Consider the following 9,340-nt stretch of genomic DNA (forward strand, 5'->3'; position numbering starts at 1 on the left):
CTGGCTTTCTTGGACCCTCACAAAGAAGCTAGTTCGATGCATGCTAAATATTGCAGCACATCTGCGACAGCATCTCAAATCTGCTCCCTCCTCTTTCCCCCCCAGAAGTAGATCAGGCCCCGCTCGTCTCTCCCAGCTGCAGCCTGAGCCTGTTTGCTGCCCTTTCACAGCTCACTTGCCACACATGAAAATGTTTATGTGGCCCTAATTGAATTTAGAGCTACACGGTTTGCCAGATAGAAAAGCATTTGTAGAGCCGGCTGCTACAAGAGAGATAATCCGGCTAGTAAAGATTCCCCGCTTCTGCAGCCCATCTCTGCTTTTAAGGCGCTTTAGTTTTAGCCATCGTGGTAGGAGGGAATTTAGGTGGAGCCAATTCTTAGCAGCGCTGCGCTTTCTGATATAGTTGTCACGGTGTGGCAGATTTCGCAGCCGTTTCATCCACTTTCTCATCCCTCGTTCCTCATCTCATCAAAAGGTAGTACACACTCTTTTCTTCATTATTTTTACTTTTTTAATTTTTGTCTCACTGGAAACCTCCAGGGACAGAAAAACAAAGCTAACAAGGAAGTGCTAAAAATTGCAGTTCCTCCAGTGGCCACTTCAGACTGGCTCCAAAAGTGGAGCCACACTGTAACAACTTATGTTGTTACACTGTAACAACATAAGTTGTTACAGTGTAACAACATAAGTTGTAACAACATAAGTTGTTACAGTGTAACAACTTATGTTGTTACAACTTATGTTGTTACACTGTAACAACTTATGTTGTTACAGTGTTGCAATCACCAAACTCCACTAGTAAAATAACATGTTACTGAACTGGACCCTATATTATTGATTTAACTGAACAAAGACTGTGGTCTGCTGTGAAGTTTGAAGTTTTGTTGACTGGGATTATATTTTCATGTTACCAGGGAACAAATATCTCTGTCTCACAGTTGCACCATAAGTGTGCCACCCTCTGATGCCACCCTCGAAGCTCAAAGAGACCATATTTGGACCAAAGTGTTTATTTTTCTGAGGCTGGTCATCAAAACTGGTTCAAATAGCAGAAGTAACAGTGTGTCGTCTGCCCAAAATCACAATTAAACTGTGAATATCAGCCCAGTAAATTGAATTGGTATATTTTTTTCTGTTCATCTGTACTTTAGTTCATACAACACCAATTCCAACAAAGCTGGTAAAGAAAAACTGTTAAATTTTGATCAATAATCAAATATGAAAACTGAGAAAACAAAGTTCATTTTTGGGTTTGATGGCAGCAGCACGACAAGAGACGTTTTGTCCTGTTGTTGTCTGATGGACAATTCTAGCTGCTCTGCAGTCCTGCAGCATCTTTGTTGTAGTTTCTGTCTCATGAGCCAAATGCTCTCATTTGGTGAGAGGTCTGGATTGTAGCAGCTGGATTCTTCTAGGAGGAGGCCATGCTGAACTAAGTGGTTTAGCATCTTCCTGATGAATATGGGGCTTCCCTGTAACAGACGTGTTCTGGATGGGAGAACATGTTTCTCTAAAATCTGTATGTACCTTTCAGCATTGATGGATCTTTACCAGGTAACATCACAGAGCCGGATGACTTCTGTCCTCTTTTGCGGCGTCCACGAAATCAAAAACTGTTCAGACTTCAGCACAGGTTTAACCGAGCTTTGGTCCAGAGACGACGGCGGCTTTTCTGGTCACATTTGGCGTTTTCTTCTTATTCTTCTAATCAAAGGCTGTTGGTAGTCCCACGAACTCGTTTTAAGACCAGAGGAGATAGATCTTTTAGAGCGGTGGCCCCCAAGTTGTGGAATGCTCTCCCTACATCATTACGTTGCCTTGATTGTATTTATTCTTTTAAAAAGCAGCTTAAGACTCATTTATTTAGATTGGCTTTTAATTAGATTTGTGCTGTGTTTTATTATTAATGTATTTTATGTATTTCTGTTTTATATTACTGTGAAGCACTTTGTGGTTTCTATCCTGTGAAAAGTGCTATATAAATAAATTGATTTGATTTGATTTGATTTTCTTTGCATGATGGTGCTTTATAGAGGTGGGAATCACCATAGATCCCTCGATACGATACGATACGATATTATCACAACACTTAACGCACGATACGATATTATTGCAATCTTTTAAAATATTTTGCGATATTCAGATTCTGTACATAAAGGTAAACTTTATCAATATTCATTTTCTCTAATATCAAAGTCTCACACTCAGTCTTTCTCTCATTTCAGTTTGATTGTTGACAAACTGAACGGTTTGTATTACAGTCTAGTCCAACTTAACTGAATCAACCATCTGGTACAATTATAGCTATTCTGAACTATGCAGTTTATGAAAACTATGCAGCCCCTTCAGCAACTGAAGAATTTGAAAGTAAATTAAAACAAAATAGAATTTTACATTAAATAAAAAAGTTTTAAACTTAATTAAAATAAAACATGTTTATTGCTGCCAAAAAAAAAAGTTAAACACATTTGGACAGTGAAAGAATGTCAGGATTCTTGCTCAGAAAAAGTTTTGTAACAAAATATCGATTTCTGCTGTCCCTGTATCGATACATTATTAGCAAACAAAATATCACCATACTACACAGTATCGATTTTTTGTGCTTTAGTCTTAATTTGTGGATGGCACGGCGAGCTGTGCTTGCAGACAGTGACTCTGAGCCCATGCACTGATTCCCATGACAGAATCATGTCTCCGTTTTATCCACGGCTGCCTGAGGGCCTGAAGATCGTCCCTTGCACACAGAGCTTTTTCTCTCTCAGACTTTGTTGGTGAAATTATGTGCCGTAGATGATTCGATTTTGGAAGTTTAAGGTTTTTTTTGTTGTTGATGAACATTTTTCTCACAATTTGCACGCAAATGCTCCTTTTAGTTGCAAAATGTTTATCCAGCTGTTTCTTTTTAGTATCACTTACTTTTCAAACTTTTTGTTGAGATGTAAAGTCTGCCATGAATACAAACATGGGTTTCTGGGATTTGCTTTCTGTGTTTTCAGAGTTGGGATCGTACAGACACGAACTAGAACTGTGGTCTCACACTTTGCAACCAAATGTTTTTGGCTATAAACTATAAAGAGCAGAGCAGCATGTGCATCATTGCTTCCAGTGATGTTATAAAAACACAAATCAAGGGTCACAATGCGTGAGCAGCAGGGTTTTAATAGTTTTGCAATTTTCATTAGTTTTTATTTTTATTTAGTTTTGACTTCAGATTTTCAATTTTATATCAGTTTTAATTCGTTTTTACCAATTGTTTGCTAGTTTAGTTTAGTTTTTATTTTTTTGAAAATCCTTAGTTTCAGTTTAGTTTTGATTAGTTTCAGTTATAGTTTTAGTTGTTTTTGCAATAATTAAGTGTAACAAAATCCCAGTTTCATCATATCAGTCATTCTGCTCATCCTTGGGTATGTTGCTATTCCAGCTACCATACTGCACCCTGGACAGGTCGCCTGTCTGTCGCAGGGCTAACACGCAGAGACAGACAACTCACATTCCCACCTATGGGTTCTTTAAATAAATAAATAAATAAAGGCAGATGAACAACCATTGATACCAGGCAACTATAAAATGTATATCTTGGCCCCAATGAGACTATTAACTCTCGCAGCACCGGGTGTTCGTAATTTTGGTTCAAGTGAATTGATAAACTTTTTGAAGGTAATTGACTCACACAGTTGTGTAGATATCCCCGTCCTGTTGTCTCGGGATGCATCACGCTGCCTTGCCTGAGGTTAGCTTCTGTTTTCTGGGGATGAGGGTTGAGTGTGCTCCCTTACCTTCTCAAGGTAAGCTAGGTTAGCCTTCTTGTGTGAGCTTTTCAAGTGCACTTTAAGGTTTGTGGGATTTTTTTTCCCTTTAGAAATGTCCCTCATAATTTGTCTGTTTCCACTACAAGACACTTGCTTTATCCAAAACACAGTCATATTCAAAGTAATCCCAAATTGGACTCTGGCTCCCGACTTTTCCTGACATGATTCTGCGCGTGGACGGAGCAGCGACACAGACGACTCGACTAATGTGCTGCCACCTGCTGGCATAATGAGACACAGCAAGAAAAAAATCTGGAAACTAAACTTCATTTTCACCCTTGACTCTTGTATGACACGCACACATCAATGAAAACTAAACACATTTTTGCTATAAATTCAGTTAATTTTAGTTAGTTTTGTGAACACTCATTATAGTTTTAGTTAGTTTTCCCTTTTTTGTTTTTATTTTTATTTCCGTTAACGAAAATGTTTTTTCACTTCTAGTTTTCGTTATTTCGTTAGTTTTCGTTAACGATAATAACCTTGGTGAGCAGAGGATGTACTGCATTGTTTTGTTAAATTAAACCCTACGCTTACAAACTGAAACAAACATCTTACTTATCTTTATTTCAGACGACAGCGGTCACACAGGGGCACGAAGTTCTGGTGGGATTCCGTCCTTGACCGGTGGCGTCCCAAATATGGAACTTGCCACTTCACTATCTTTGGGCAGTTTTTTTCCTCACAGGTTATTTTAAGGAGTTCATGCTTTGCTTTGCTGCTTGGTAGCAGATGACAGAGAGTGACAGGAAAGGAGAAAGAGAGGAGGAGGGGAGGGGCTGACGTCTCAGTGTCTTTATTTGACACTCAGACACACAATAATGACTCACTTGTTACACTCAGCAGTGGCTTCATCATATAGATTGTGCAGCTATTGCTATGGTGACGTATCCATGTGCAAACACACTGATGCAAACCTCCACATGACAAACACACATTAATGTAGCACAATAGCATATTAGGGATATTTTACACATAGTGTGTCACGTCTTGTTTTCCCAAACATGGAAGCAGCTTCTCAGCTTTTTCTGTCCTTACTTAACATGTCATTGCAATGCCAACCAGCACACACGAGGCCCCACGGCAACTTGAGGTGGTTGAATTGTCAACACAGGTTCAAAGGTCAGTGGAAGCATCACAGTGATGGCCACCCAGAGTATTAAACGGCTGATCTTAGGGACTGACAGACGATCAGGGAGAGAGGTGCGGTTAGTGCAACCCAAATTATCCACAGAAAATGTGAGTTAATAAAAGCGCTGCAACCTGCTTATGCACGGAAATTAAAATAATCTAAATTAAAATCTTTCCAGTTATTCCACTTGGTAATAGAACATGTGCATGTTTCATAACTGTAAACGTGTGATTTCCCGAAATGACGAACTAATGAAGTGATGTGCTGAGTTACTGCAGTCTGCAGCATCTAAATGAGGATCAAACCACGCCAGAGCAAATTTTAGCACCGTGGTCACACGAGCCCGTAGTTGGCTGCCTATCAGACATTTCGCTGCCATGTTTGTTTTCACACCTATGCAGTAAATTATTCTTCAAAATAATTTAATCATATTTTCTTATCGGTTGGATATCAAAGACCCTTGATCCATAACAGGCCATGTTCCCTGTGTCGGCTGTGTGTGTGTGTGTGTGTGTGTGTGTGTGTGTGTGTGTAATAGGTGGGGGGTGGGGATCCATTTGAAAGAATCTGAATACACCGGAGTCTGGGGAGCATCATTTTTTGCTCTGCTGCATCGTGTCATCATGGAGTGGATAATTCAGCCGAGTGGAAAGTGTTCTATCAGGAGGCAGACAAAGAGCGCGCCAACATTGCCAAGCTCCCACTCAAACCTTAGATGCAACATCAAGCAAAGATTATAGATAATTAGAGCAGGAGCATGACTGGGAGCAGTCTGAAAAGGTGCAAAAGGAACGTAGTGGTGTGAAATACCTGTAGTTATCTGCAAATATGTCGAATGTGCAATCAGACACATTTGTGCAGTTGCACTTTCCCGTACACGTGTGCTACATAGTGTGTGCGTAGGTGTGTGCGTGCACGTGCATACGTGGGGCCGGCGTAGATGGCATACTCACAGGTTTTGCGTTATTGAGAGTGACATGCAGTGTGGGTGGATTCACAATTCGGACCGTATCTGCTCCTCGGGCTCTGATGTGCGTGGTGGGGGCCGGGCCCGAAATTACTGAAAGAGCCCACTCCACGTTTCTTATTGCTCCCTCGGGGGGCCGCCGTTGTAGTGGCAAACTTGTCTCGCTGCGGTGGCGTGTTGTGGCAGGAGGCGGTTTGAAGGAACTATAAAGAACAAAGTGCAAACTTGACATCGTTGCAATATCGCAGCATTTGCTGGGTGTAAATAATCCGCCGTGAATTCGGGCCAGTAAGCAGAAGACGGGCGGAGGGAGGCTGGAGACTGTGCGTGGACCCGTGGGAAACATGCACGCTGCAAGGAAAAGAGCTTGTGGTGGGGATTGTGTGAAGTAGCCCCACCCATGAAAGAGGTCTGACTACACAAAACAACAACAGACGTAGAAGTCGTTTCTTTTCTTCTATCATCTGGATTTAAATCTCTGAGCATCAAGTCTTTGCACTCAGGAACATCTTATATAATCATTTACCTTTTTATGGTCAGTACAAAAGTGACATGTTGCTTTTTTTAACAAACCCCAAGAGGAGAAATAATTAACAATTAAATGAAGGCATTGTGCTTGTGGCATTTCTGCTTCTACGTAAATAAATGCTTCTAATACTTCTCTTACTTCTAATTCCCTGGATTTGCCTGAGTTATGCCGACAGAATCAAATTTAACTTGGAAACTGAGACCTATATAGCTTCTTTTTATTAAAGTAAGTGCCACCGGGCATATTTTCTCATGATTGGATTAAAAATTTCCATATTGTAATTTAATATTTCTTAGTGTCACAGGCAATAATAGATACAGAAAGTAAGAGAGCGCTGAGACGATAATGCTAAATGTATATCACTCGTAAGTAACATTATTTATGCCTCATTTAGTCCACCAGCTAATGTCCACCATAAAAACCAATTTCTGCCATGTGAACAGATTCCAAAAGGCCTAAGAGGTGGCATATGTTTCCCCAAATTAAAGGCCTGTTAGAGCGTGTGAATTGGCTGCGCTCTCAGCGACTCCCCAGATGGATGGAGATTTCCCCGAGGAAAGCAACTTAAACCATCTCCACAGCTCCTCCACCTCCTCCTCTCCTCTAAGGAACCTCCTGTCTGCTACGACTATCGTAGCCTCGCTACGTGACCTTGAAGATACCGCTTCCTCTCCATTAGCCACGAAGAATATTCGGAATATTCCCTTCAGTCTGAAAGAGGAGAACACACCGCGGGGAACCGGATACTTCACTTTCGTACTTGGACAATGTTTTTAATTTCTCAGTTTGTCTTTTAAGGCTGGAAAATGTCTCTTTTCACTCAACGGGGACGTGGGATTAGCTTTCAAAAACACTGATATAGAGGTAAAATTGAGTTTAATGAATCTGCAGCCTTGCCTTTGGCACAGAGGATGATCGGTTTGTTGCCATCATGAGTACCTAACAATGAAAATCTCAAAAATCCCCTCAGAAGCCACAGTTACAGCAATTAAAAACAAAGCATTTGTTCCCTGTAGTCTAATAATAAAGGCTGGGAGGCAAAACCACGGTGTATATTTGCTTCAGCCCCGGGGGAAGCAATTAGAGATCTGCTCCTGTTTTTAGATTCATGGTCATCCACGTGCACTCAGTAGTGATTTATTGATACATACAAACTGTGTTAATCTTGATTAGTAAACAGCCCGTGTGGTGAGCGGTGTCTGAAACCTCCCAGCGTGGACGGTGGATGACAGAGCTCCTCGGGCCATTTCCGTTTGGGTCTGGCAGCCCTATGGCAGCCGCGGGCCGTGTCTCCGTAAATCCAGTGTGGATGAGGGATGAATGCTGATCAATCGGGGTAATGCATTAAAACGCTCAGGCTGGAAGAAGATGGCGGCCGTACCTCGCCGGCACAGATGTGAAAGCACTGTGGGGTCCGTGCTGTCATTTATCTTTTTCTGTGAGAGAAAATATCAGCAACATTCGATTATTATTCTCATATGTGACGTTTTCACAGCAGATTGTTTTTTTCCCACCAGAATCAAACACAAAAATCACTATTTGCTCACAAATATACTGAAGAAAGAAAATCGAACAAAGAAAGGTCACGTAGGTGATTGAAACCATGTAAAATTACTTCAATGTTCATAGACGTAAATATATTTAGGAGATGCTGGCAGAGTGGGTGTTTCTGATGAAGCACTAATAGAGTATTAATGAACTGTCGAGCTGTGAGGTGGAGGAGTTCACCTATTAAAATGCTCATAAGCCAAAGACGTGTTGTGGAAGATCTGATGTTACTGTTTGTGTAACCCTTTGTTGCCAGTCGGTGCAGGCATGCTCCGTTTTGTGTAACTATTTTTAAAGCAAACCAGAAAACTAACCGGAGGAGTTGTACTTACATCTTATACCATCAGCTTGCATAAAAAGCACTTGCAGCAACAAAAACAGAATATTCCAGAAACACGCTTTGCTGATCCGATCAGCTGTTTGTAACACTTCGTATGTTGGAATGGATGTTTTTATGTTTGTATGTCATCATCATTGTATGTTTGTATGTTTTTTTCCTAAAGGACATTAACAAAAATATGCTGGTGTTTTTCAAATTAATTTTTGAGTTTATGCCTTTTTGGGCGATCGTGGCTCAAGAGTTGGGAGCTCGCTTTGTAATCGGAAGGTTGCCGGTTCGAGTCCCGGCTTGGACAGTCTCGGTCGTTGTGTCCTTGGGCAAGACACTTCACCTACTGGTGATGGTCAGAGGGGCCGATGGCGCGATATGGCAGCCTCGCTTCTGTCACTCTGCCCCAGGGCAGCTGTGGCTACAACTGTAGCTTGCCTCCACCAGTGTGTGAATGGGTGGATGACTGGATGTGTAAAGTGCTTTGGGGTCCCTAGGGGGGGCTAGTAAAGTGCTATACAAATACAGACCATTTACCATTTCTGTATAATTTCTGGGATGCTTAGAACTCAAATGACACTGTTCATGTTAATGCTGTGTTTTTGGGGTTTTTTTTGCAAATTTACATTATAATAATATTTATTTTTGTTTTTCCTGCAGTTTATAAAAATTGGTGTATCTCAAAAATCAAACTATGAAGACACTCAAAACTGTTTTGCATTTAGTTTTGAGGGATACGCCTCTTAAATTTCATCAACTAGAAATGTGTAAAAAAAAATAGAAAAGCAATTTTCACTTTTTTTCTAGTTTATTGCACTTTTTTGCAATTCATGCAGTTACTATGGACTTAATGCAGACATACTATTTAAATTTGGGCTATAATGGTTGTATTGATGTATAGCAACTTGAAATACTCCCAGAAGTGGCTCTACAGCATGTAAAAGTATAAAGATAAGCTCTGGTGGACTTGGTCCTATGGTAGGTCTTAAAGGGTTACGGTATGAACACGATTGACATGATTTCA

General features: G+C 40.8%; 1 protein-coding gene and 1 long non-coding RNA gene across 2 annotated transcripts in view; one reads left to right on the top strand and one right to left on the bottom strand.

Moving 5' to 3' along the window:
- The window catches only part of sorcs3a (sortilin related VPS10 domain containing receptor 3a), a 299,340-nt gene that overhangs the window by 18,669 nt on the left and 271,331 nt on the right, over positions 1-9,340 (top strand). The window lies entirely within an intron of this gene.
- Positions 1-9,340, bottom strand: part of LOC146516124 (uncharacterized) — a 64,720-nt gene that overhangs the window by 12,770 nt on the left and 42,610 nt on the right. The window lies entirely within an intron of this gene.

This window comes from Neolamprologus multifasciatus, chromosome 6, assembly GCF_963576455.1.
Source record: "Neolamprologus multifasciatus chromosome 6, fNeoMul1.2, whole genome shotgun sequence".
NCBI classification, from domain to species: Eukaryota; Metazoa; Chordata; class Actinopteri; order Cichliformes; family Cichlidae; genus Neolamprologus; species Neolamprologus multifasciatus.